The sequence below is a fragment of the Bos grunniens genome, chromosome 16 (assembly GCF_055505025.1).
Source record: "Bos grunniens cultivar Pamir isolate PY7600 chromosome 16, Bosgru_T2T1.0, whole genome shotgun sequence".
Taxonomy (NCBI): Eukaryota; Metazoa; Chordata; class Mammalia; order Artiodactyla; family Bovidae; genus Bos; species Bos grunniens.
The window spans coordinates 2,252,527-2,264,133 of NC_141180.1; the positions used below are offsets into that span (position 1 = coordinate 2,252,527).

Sequence of the window (11,607 nt, forward strand, 5' to 3'; positions counted from 1 at the left end):
TCGTTTTCTGAATGTTGAGCTTTAAGCCAACGTTTTCACTCTCCACTTTCACTTTCATCAAGAGGCTTTTGAGTTCCTCTTCACTTTCTGCCTTAAGGGTGGTATCATCTGCATATCTGAGGTTATTGATATTTCTCCCAGCAATCTTGATTCCAGCTTGTGTTTCTTCCAGTCCAGCGTTTCTCATGATGTACTCTGCATATAAGTTAAATAAGCAGGGTGACAATATACAGCCTTGACGAACTCCTTTTCCTATTTGGAACCAGTCTGTTGTTCCATGTCCAGTTCTAACTGTTGCTTCCTGACCTGCATACAGGTTTCTCAAGAGGCGGGTCAGGTGGTCTGGTATTCCCATCTGTTTCAGAATTTTCCACAGTTTATTGTGATCCACACAGGCAAAGGCTTTGGCATAGTCAATAAAGCAGAAGTAGATGTTTTTCTGGAACTCTCTTGCTTTTTCCACGATCCAGCGGATGTTGGCAATTTGATCTCTGGTTCCTCTGCCTTTTCTAAAACCAGCTTGAACATCAGGAAGTTCACGGTTCACATATTGCTGAAGCCTGGCTTGGAGAATTTTGAGCATTACTTTACTAGCATGTGAGATGAGTGCAATTATTGACCTTAGATAGGTTAAATATTTTTGGGGATCTGTTTTCCCACTCATGTATTGCGATGCATGAATTGTGCCCTGAATGTCTTATTTATTTTAAAATTAACTTTGTTAATCTTTCCAAAGAATTGACTTTTGCCTTTACTGATTTTTGGTGGCAGTGTGTGACTTGCAGGATCTTAGTTCCCCAACCAGGGATGGAACCCGTGTTCCCTGCATTGGGAGCACAGAATCTTAAGACCACCAGGAAAGTCCCCCAATCTCTCTTTTTTAAAAAAACACCACAGTCAAAACTATTGAATAGTATCTTATAACGTATTTGGTTATTAAATCTCTATTAGTTAAAATAAATGATAATACAAGCGTATGAGTACTAACAGAGTATGAAAGAAGAAAAATAAGCAGAGTGTATCCAGTTGAGATTAGTGTTGATAAGGCAGGACAGTCAGCATTGATCACACAAGCATTTTCAGCTGTCGTTAGACTTTAGTATTATTCATAAAAAGAGAAAAGAGAGGACGATGGGGATTTGTGTCAGGCCCTGAACTAAGAACTTTATGTCTCTTATTTCATTTAGCTATTTAAGTTAAATTTACCTCAATAGCAAAGTCACAGAAGCTCCCTAAATGTGTGTCCAGAGATGAGTGGATATAGATGTGGTCCATACATACAAGGGGCTTCCCAGGTGCGGCTAGTGGGAAAGAACCTGCCTGCCAATGTCAGACACACAACATACCTGGGTTTGACCCCTGGGTCATGGAGATCCCCTGGAGGAGGGAGTGGCAACCCACTCCAGCAATGTCGCCTGGAGAATCCCATGGACAGGGGAGCTTGGTGGGCTACTGTCCATAGGGTCACAAAGAGTCGGACACGACTGAGTGTCTACCACTTCACTTCCTTATTTTTCATGACCAAATTCCATTTTTTGTTTGCCTTTCAACTACGTATCAAAATATAAGCATTTTGTGCCAGACTAATACTTAGAATACGTACTGATGTTTAAATTTTTTACATCATTGACTGTCAGTCTTTCTGCTTTGGCTCCTTTTATTAATACTATGCTTGAACAGACCTCTTTCACTAGAAGATGACATAAATGTTTACCTACTTTCTATGATAGAGCTCTTTCTTTATCACAATATTAAATCCTAACTGGGTGGAGTGGAGCTGAAGGCGCGATGTCCGGCAGTGACACCGCTGTTCTCCGTATGACGCCTCCTTTCCCGAAGAGGCCTCAGCGAATGCTCCGTCTCTTCCCCAAAGACTTACCAGGCCAGTGGTGTTGTCTATTTTGTGTGTATTTCAGCCTTGTTTGAGGTTTAATTTTGGTCGGTTGCTCTGCCATTTTGGTGACACTCGAGAGGTCACCTTTGGACAACGCAGAGCGTTAGGGGCACCAACGCTTCCTTGCGTCGCACCAGCCGCACACCACAGGGTCCTGCAGTGTCTACTATGGAAAAAAATCTGGATATACGTGAACCTGTGCAAGTTCAAACCCATGTGTTGCTCTGTTGAAGGATCAACTGTATTTCAGCAGCATGGTGACTTGATAAAGCGTTGGAATACAATTCATACGTAGACATGTTCACGGCGTGGTTGTGTGGTTGCCTGCTGCTGCACTCACGCTGGACACGTGCGCGCGTGCTCAGTCGCACGGTTGTGCCCTCCTCTTTGTGCCCCGTGGACTGTAGCTCACCAGGCTCCTCTGTCCATGGCATTCTCAGGCAAGAATGCTGGAGTGGGTTGCCATTTCCTCCTCCAGGGGATCTTCCCGACCCAGGGATTGAACTGGCGTCTCTGGCATCTCCTGCACTGGCTGGTGGATTCTTTACCCCTGAGTCACCTGGGAAGCCTCTATGCTGTATAATAACCATCCAAAATGCAAGGGCTTGGGGACGTCCCTGCAGTGGTTGAGATTCTGTGTTTCCACTGCAGGCAGCATGGGTTCAATCCCTGGTCCGGGAACAAAGATCCTACACGAGGGGCAAAAAAAAAAAAAAAAAAGAAGAACCCCCCCACCCAAGAAAAAACTCCAAAATGCAAGGGCTTAAAATAGCCCTTTTAAACAGGGTTTCAAGAAGCATTTAAACCCTAATACCCTAAGGCATTTATTATATGTAACTAATTAACTATGTTCCAGGGGGAAGATTAGAAAAATAGTCACTCAAATATTTTTTCTATAGGGCTTAATTTTCTCATGGAGACTCCATTGAGAAAGGGTGGCTTAAAACAGTATACATTTATTTAGCTCATGAATCTGCAGCTTGATTTAGGTCAACAACAGACTGGTTCCAAATAGGAAAAGGAGTACGTCAAGGCTGTATATTGTCACTCTGCTTATTTAACTTCTATGCAGAGTACATCATGAGAAACGCTGGGCTGGAAGAAGCACAAGCTGGAATCAAGATTGCTGGGAGAAATATCAATAACCTCAGATATGCAGATGATACCACCCTTAAGGCAGAAAGTGAAGAGGAACTCAAAAGCCTCTTGATGAAAGTGAAAGTGGAGAGTGAAAACGTTGGCTTAAAGCTCAACATTCAGAAAACGAAGATCATGGCCTCCGGTCCCATCACTTCATGGGAAATAGATGGGGAAACAGTGGAAACAGTGTCAGACTTTATTTTTTGGGGCTCCAAAATCACTGCAGATGGTGACTGCAGCCATGAAATTAAAAGACGCTTACTCCGTGGAAGGAAAGTTATGACCAACCTAGATAGCATATTCAAAAGCAGAGACATTACTTTGCCAACAAAGGTCCGTCTAGTCAAGGCTATGGTTTTTCCTATGGTCATGTATGGATGTGAGAGTTGGACTGTGAAGAAAGCTGAGTGCTGAAGAATTGATGCTTTTGAACTGTGGTGTTGGAAAAGACTCTTGAGAGTCCCTTGGACTGCAAGGAGATCCAACCAGTCCATTCTGAAGGAGATCAGCCCTGGGATTTCTTTGGAAGGACTGATGCTAAAGCTGAAACTCCAGTAGTTTGGCCACCTCATGCAAAGAGTTGACTCATTGGAAAAGACTCTGATGCTGGGAGGGATTGGGGGCAGGAGGAGAAGGGGACAACAGAGGATGAGATGGCTGGTGGCATCACTGACTCGATGGACATGAGTCTGAGTGAACTCTGGGAGTTGGTGATGGACAGGGAGGCCTGGCGTGCTGCGATTCATGGGGTCGCAAAGAGTTGGACACGACTGAGTGACTGAACTGAACTGAAGCTGGTTTTAGCTGGGCTCACTCTTAGCCTGGTGGTTTGCTGGCCTTGGACTGAGGAGCTGCATGTAACCAGGCTGTGTACCTTTTATCCTCTAGGTACCAGCCCACATGCTTCTACTTCAAGGGGCAGAGGGCAGGACAGGAAGCAGATACAGTGTTTTCAAACCTCTGTTTGTTGCAAGCTCACTAACATCTCATTGGCCAAAACAAGTCACCTGACTGAACTCAGCCCTGAGGGGCTGGGAAATCTACTTTACCTTTTGATAGAAGAGACTGCAGAGGCACCTTGCACAGAAGGTGCAGGCAGGGAGGGGTGGAGAAATTGGGGCCATTAAGGTAATTAATGCACCGCCACGATGTGACTCGTAACAACATGTCTCCTGTTGTTAATTTTCTTTAAGGCTTTTTACTGACTCTTCCTGAAAACTTGTTATGTTTTGGAGTCATTTTGTCAAGATAAAAAGTTGCCCACCGGGATTTGCACCACCAGAAAGTATATATTGACTCCTGAGCTTGATGCTTTTAGATGTTCATGGCATTTGGTCTTTCCAGTAAATGAAAGTAGCTATTACCACCCCCATTTTACAGGTAGTGACACTGAGGCTCAGTCAGATTAAATGCAGTCATCTTTTGGTATCTTCAGTATTCTTGAGAAACCCATGAACAATATGAAGACTCTTGAGAGTCCTTTGGACTACAAGGAGACCAAACCAGTCAATCCTAAAGGAAATCAATCCTGAGTATCTTTTGGAAAGACTGAAGCTGAAGCTGAAACTCCAATCCTTTGACCACCTGATGCGAAGAACTGACTCATTGGAAAAGACTCTGATGCTGGGTCTCCTTGAAGACCAGCAACTCCTTGAAGGCAGGAGGAGAAGGGGACGACAGAGGATGAGATGGTTAGATGGCATCACTGACTCAGTGGACATGAGTTTGAGCAAGTTCCGGGAGTTGGTGATGGACAGGGAAGCCTGGCGTGCTGCAGTCCATGGGGTCGCAAAGAGTCAATGACTGAGAGACGGAACTGAACTGAAATTAGTTATAATACCTAATTCAATGTAAATATTATGGAAATAGATGTAAATAGATGCCCGCAGGTGGCAAATTCAAGTTTTGCTTTGGGGAACTTTCCAGGATTTTTTTTTTCTGAATATTTTCCATGTGGATACAGAGGGCCATGGACAGGTAGTTAAATACTGTAACTGTTTATCTCGCAGCAAGTACGGTGGGAGCCTGGGCTCCAATTTAGGGTTCCTATTAGAAGTCCTCCCCTTCCTCTCATCCAGAGATGCTTCCTTTGATAACCGCCTGAGGCTCAAGCAGGCCAACGTCCATGAATGGGCCTGGAGAGTTAATGTGAAATAAGACTCGGTGATGCTGGAGTCCCCACACGATGGGCCTGGGGAGGCAATGTGAGCTAAGACTCGGTGATGCTGGAGTCCCCACACGTTTCTGTAAATACAGGCATGTCTCATTTTATTGTGCTTTGCTTTGCTTTATTTTGCTTTTTACAAATTAAAGATTTGTGGCAACTCTGTGTTGAGGAAGTATATCTGTGCTATTTTTTCCAACAGCGTTTGTTCGTTTCGTGTCTCTGTCATACTTTGGTAATTTTCACAAAATTTGAAATTTTCATTATTATTATATTTGCCATGCTGATCTGTAATCAGTGATGGTAAAGAACCCACCTGCCAATGCTGGAGACTTAAGAGACACGAGTTTGATTCCTGGGTTGGGAAGATCCCCTGGAGGAGGGCATGGCAACCCACTCCAGGATGCTCGCCTGGAGAATCCCATGGACAGAGGAGCCTGGCGGGCTGCAGTCCATGGGGTCTCAAAGAATCGGACACGACTGAAGCGACTTAGCACACACACGTAATCTTTGATGTTACTACCGCAAAATGACTATGACTCACTGAAGGCTCAGGTGATGTTTAGCATATTTTTAGCAATAAAGTATTTTTAAATTGAAGCATGTACCTTTTTTAAAAGATGTAATGCTAAGGCACATGTAACAGACTACAGCATAGGATAAACACAACTTTTTATTTTTTTTAAGTTTTTTTTTTTTTTTGGAGGTGGTTCATTTTTAGTCTTTATTGGATTTGTTGCACTATAGCTTCTGTTTTATGTTGGTTTTTTTTTTGGTCTCAAGCAAGTGTGATCTTAGTTCCCCAACCAGGGATTGAACCCCTGCTTTGAAAGGCCAAGTCTTTGTCCTTGGACCACCAGTGTGTTAGCCACTCAATCGTGTCTGAGTCTTTGCAACCCCAAGGACTGTAGCCCGCCAGGCTCCTCTGTCTATGGGATTCTCCAGGCAAGAATACTGGAGTGGTTTGCCGTGTCCTTCTCCAGGGGATCTTCCCGACCCAGGGATCGAACCCACATCTCCTGCAACAGCAGGTGGGTTTTTTACCACTGTGCCACCTGGGAAGCCGCTGAACCACCAAGGAAGTCCCTAAACATAATTATTATGTGTACAGGAAAACTAAAAAATTCATGTAACTTGCTTTACTGTGGGTGGTGATCTGGAACCAAACCAGCAATATGGCCAAGGAATGCCTTGTAAAGCTCAGGAAGTTTTTAATTTGCAGGAGAATCTTTTATATCTCCTTCCTGTTTCAGGCATTAGTTTCTGTGTATACAATGTCATTATATAAATTGCGTTACCTATATAATTGACAGAAGGAGATAAATAATCACAAGAAGTGTAGTTGACATTTATTATGGAGGCACTAACTTTTATAACTCTATTGTGTTATAATCCGTTCGATTTTCTGGCAGTTTGGAAGAACAACTATTTATGAGGGGATTAGCTATGTCTTCAGGCTGCCAAAATTTTCCCTTAGGAAGCTTTGATTGGGGTTCAGAAATGAGGTAAAGGAGCTGAGGGCAAGTGGCAGGATCTCGTGGCAGGGCTGCCAGGGGTGGTGTCAGATGCTGACCTGCTTCATTTTATCATTTTGGGAAACGATGCTTAATAAGTTTGAGCATAGTTTGAAAAGTGAGATATTCATGTTCATTTTGATTAACGTGTTTTTTTTTTTTTTTTGCTAGAAATTCTGGAAACAAGCAGCAGTAGAAAAAGTAGTGAGAAAACTGCTTGAAGTTAAACTTTTGAATATTTTTAATGAGAGCCAAACCACTTTGCATCTGAAAACCAGTCATATAGCCAGGAGCCTTAATGTTTTGGGTGGTCCCATCAATTCAGATCATGAGTTGACCCCACATGGAAATGGCTGAAGGTGGGACAGGGTGGTTGAATTCCAGGAGCCCTGGCTTCTCTGACTGCCTCGTGGCTGAGCACGAGGGTTTGCACTGGGTTATTCATACCAGCTTGTGAATCATGAGCACGTGAATTTCCTCTGAGTTTGTTCATCTCCTTGATCATTGGGGAGCTGCCATGCCACCAGCCTGAGAACAGTATCATAGATTCCTGAAGGTCCTGGGAAACATCCCTGAGAACGTGCTGCTGATGAGAAATGCAACTCAATTGCTTTCTCTTCTTTGGTTTGATGGCAGGACTTTGCAGGAGCAACAGGTGGAAACCCCATAATGTCCATCGAGGAATAACTACACGAGAACAGCGCTGAACGTCTGGAGAGAGGACGTTGTAAGAAGCTGTCTGCTCACAGCATGAATTTAAGAGGGGTTGTAAAGACTGGAGATAACACATATTAAAGTATCTGGTCCACAGTGGGCACCCCATGCATGTCAGCTGTTATTCCTACAATTGAGGCATGGTCTGCATTTGCTTCCTTCTGAATGGAAGGAGGAAACTGGGCTAGATCAATGGGGTCCACATATGACTGATCATCAGAATTTTGGGAGGAGCTTCCTAAATTCCCAGATTACCAGGTTGAAGCACTGGTGATTCTTAGTCAATAGGCATTTTATTTTATTTATTTATTTAATTTATTTTTTATTGAAGGATCATTGCTTTACAGAATTTTGCTGTTTTCTGTCAAACTGTTTTATTTTTTTTTTTAATTTTATTTTATTTTTAAACTTTACATAATTGTATTAGTTTTGCCAAATATCAAAATGAATCCACCACAGGTATACATGTGTTCCCCATCCTGAACCCTCTGTTTTATTTATTTTTAAATAAAGCTGCGCATCTCATTCTGTTGGTCAGCTAGAAGCCACTAGAGGAGGAGATTTCTAAATTCCCTCTTGTCTGCACCATCCAGAGTTCGCATTTGGAACTTGGAGAAGATTCCTTCCTCAGTGTTTATTGCTTGAGCTTCTGCAAATCTGCATGAACTAAGGTCCCTGGGCACTGTGCCCGTCTCAAGGGTGAAAACTTGAAACCTGGTTGAAAGCACAGACGGGGACCTGACTGAGGAGCATCGCCATTTTTTCTCTTTGTTGTTGCTAAGTTGCTAAGCCGTGTCCTGCCCTTGGCAACCCCATGGACTGCAGCACACCAGGCTTCCCTGTCCTTCACTGTCTCCTGGAACTTACTCAGACTCGTGTCCACTGAGTCAGTGATGCCATCCAACCATCTCATCGTCTGTCATCCCCTTCTCCTGCCTTCAATCTTTCCCAACATCAGAGTCTTTTCCAGTGAGTCAGTTCTTTGCATCAAGTGGCCAGAGTACTGGAGCTTCAGCTTCAGCATCAGTCCTTCCAATGAATATTCAAGCATGATTTCTCTTAAGCAGAATCAAACTAAGAACCTATTTATTGACTTTCAGGTGGTCATGCCAAGGCCCCACGGTCTTGTTGGCGCTGCTTGTTTGCAGGGCAAATTGGGTTGAGGAGCGGGGCTGCTTTCCTGGCTACACCCAGACTTCAGGGAGTCCACGACCTGGGGAGCCTGGGGACACACCCCAGTCCTTAGCCTTGTCCAGATTTCAGGCCGTCGTTTCCAAGTGTATCTGTGCTATGAACAGGACGAAGGGAATGTCACAAAAGTATCTGCTGTCACAATTTCTTTTGCTACATACAGCACTTTATGCCCCTTTGGGGTCACATTCCTAGACATGTACCCTGTTGCCCCGTGTATTTTTCTCCTAGTCAAGAACGTCATTCAGAGCACAGGTAACTGAGAAGAATTTGTTCATGAATCCTTATATACAATCAGTATCTGTATGAATACTGCGTTCATGTGTGTATCAATATATCCTCTTGAAAAAAATCCACCAATTATTTATAAGTGACTACTCGACACTTACGGGGCTTCCCTGGTGGCTCAGTTGGTAAGGAATCCACCAGCAATGCGGGAGAAGACCTGGGTTTGATCCCTGGGTTGGGAAGATCCCCTGGAGCAGGGCATGGCAGTCCACTCCAGTGTTCTTGCCTGGAGAATTGCTATAGACAGAGGAGCCTGGCGGCCTACAGGCCGTGGGATTGCAAAGAGTCAGATACGACTGAGCGACTAAGCACAAGCACTTGACACGTGCTGCATGACTAAACGAGATGCACCTTTGCGGCCAGACTTCGCTGTGGAGAGCCACCGATGCCGAGATTTCCGATGCCGGAGAGAGGTGCCCATTTTGGCTCCGTCACCACCCTCTGTTGGAAGCAGGACTGTAGGACTCTCTCTGCTCTCACATGAGAGATGCTTCAGCTCTACTCTGGGTTACACTGGGCAGCCTCCGGCGAGGACAGTTCTCTGTAATCCTACCCGCAGAGGAGAGGTTTGGGGAACACATGTGGGTTTTGAGAAAGCTGGCGTATTTAGCACAGGGTCATTTGGGAATTGTCCGTTTTTCTGAGTATTCATTTGCCAAGATCTTGAACTGAACTGAACCAGAGACCCAAACCAGAGGCTGGTGAACCAATTTCAGTTTCTAAAACAATAAACGAATTGGTTAACCACAAACCAATGGAGAACTATTTCAGATTTAACCTACTCGACCTGTTTCAACCAGAACTGGTTGTGAGTACTTTTTTTTTTCCCTTCTAAAAACCACAAAACCATAACAGCAAAATGTTTTCACATCAGAGCTAAATTAAATTTGGTTTGAGTTCCTGACTTCAACTTTGATAGCTGAAATGCTTTAACCTTCTCCTTGCTTAGTGTTGATGATAATTTGGTATAAATTTGCATTTGAAGATCAGAGAAATGTTGCCCAAGTTTGGAAATAGCATTTCGAGTGTATTATCTTAATCATTAAGTTGAAAAAGGCTGTCATAGACTGTATTTACTGAGGGTTCACTGAAGGTGAAATCAGGAGTCAGAAAGAGGTACACAGTGCCCGGACAACCTCTTTAGGTGTTTGTTGCATTTGCATTTGTCACTGAGCCAAGTGGCCAACATTTATATAAAGCTGTGTTTTTTTTGCATGTTATTCACCAAAGAAAGAAATAAGAGACCCCCACTGTTGTTCACATGCTACTTGATACCTTGTACCAGCAATGAAGAGACGCTAAGAGCATCTGAATTCATTGATGAATATGTTTCCTTGGAACGTAATTAAAAGCTTTTATTCCTTTTATCATTATTATTATGTATTTTACACCCCCATCCTAGGAGTTAGTTAGGAATTTCCAGGTGGTGTGGTAGTAAAGATCCACCTGCCAATGCAGGAGATGAAGGAGACACAGGTTTGAACCCTGGGTGGGGAAGATCCCCTGGAGAAGGAAATGGCCACCCACTCCAGTATTCTTGCCTGGAGAATTCATGGACAGAGGAGCCTGGCGAGCTACAGTCCATGGGGTCGCAAAGACTCAGATACAACTGAGCAGCTGAGCGCACAAGGTCGTGTCAGTTTCAGGTGCACAGCGATCCGTTCTTTCTGTGTAGACAGAGACCCACAGGGCTCTGCGACGGTCAGGTCTTACAGCTTTAAGTGAAAGAGCTTGTTTAAGCCCAGTGCTGTTTTGATTCATGGTCCAGCGCATTAACTACCATGTAATGTGCCTCTGTCTTGAGACATTGTTCTGTTTATTCCGTGTTTCCTTCTGTATATTTTTAAATTTACTTATTTGTTTGGCTGTGTCAGGTCTTAGCTGCAGCACGAAGGGTCTCTCTGTGGCGGGCGGACCTCTAGGTGCTGTGTGCTGGCTCGGCTGTGGCTCGTGGGCCCAGTTGTCCCGTGGCAGGAGGGATCTTCGTTCCTGGACCAGGGATTGAATCCAGGTCCCCTGCATTGCAAGGTGGCTTCTTTGTTTTTTTTCTCTTTCTTTTTTAATTGAAGGATAACTGCTTTACAGAATGCTGTTTTCTGTCTCACGTCAACGTGAATCAGCCACAGGTGTACATATGTCCCCTCCCTTTTGAACCTCCCACCCATCTCCCTCCCCACCCCACCCCTCTAGGCTGATACAGAGCCCCTGTTTGAGTTCCCTGAGCCATACAGCAAATTCCCATTGCCTATCTATTGTATAATTTTCTGTGTATAGTTCTTTTGTCTCTTTCAGATCAGATCAGATCAGTCGCTCAGTCGTGTCCAACTCTTTGCGACCCCATGAATCGCAGCACGCCAGGCCTCCCTGTCCATCACCAACTCCCAGAGTTCACCCAGACTCATGTCCATCGAGTCAGTGATGCCATCCAGCCATTTCATCCTCTGTCGTCCCCTTCTCCTCTTGCCCCCAATCCCTCCCAGCATCAGAGTCTTTTCCAATGAGTCAACTCTTCGCATGAGGTGGCCAAAGTACTGGAGTTTCAGCTTTAGCATCATTCCTTCCAAAGAAATCCCAGGGCTGATCTCCTTTAGGATGGACTGGTTGGACCTCCTTGAAGTCCAAGGGACTCTCAAGAGTCTTCTCCAACACCACAGTTCAAAAGCATCAATTCTTTGGCGCTCAGCCTTCTTCACAGTCCAACT

General features: G+C 44.4%; 1 long non-coding RNA gene across 1 annotated transcript in view; it reads left to right on the plus strand.

Moving 5' to 3' along the window:
* LOC147356033 (uncharacterized) overlaps positions 1–10,270 on the plus strand; it is a 60,970-nt gene extending 50,700 nt beyond the window's left edge. The window contains exon 4 of the long non-coding RNA XR_015142979.1: positions 7,349–10,270. This is a non-coding gene — a long non-coding RNA (uncharacterized LOC147356033). The remainder of the gene's footprint in view (positions 1–7,348) is intronic.
* Positions 10,271–11,607: the final 1,337 nt, after the last annotated feature.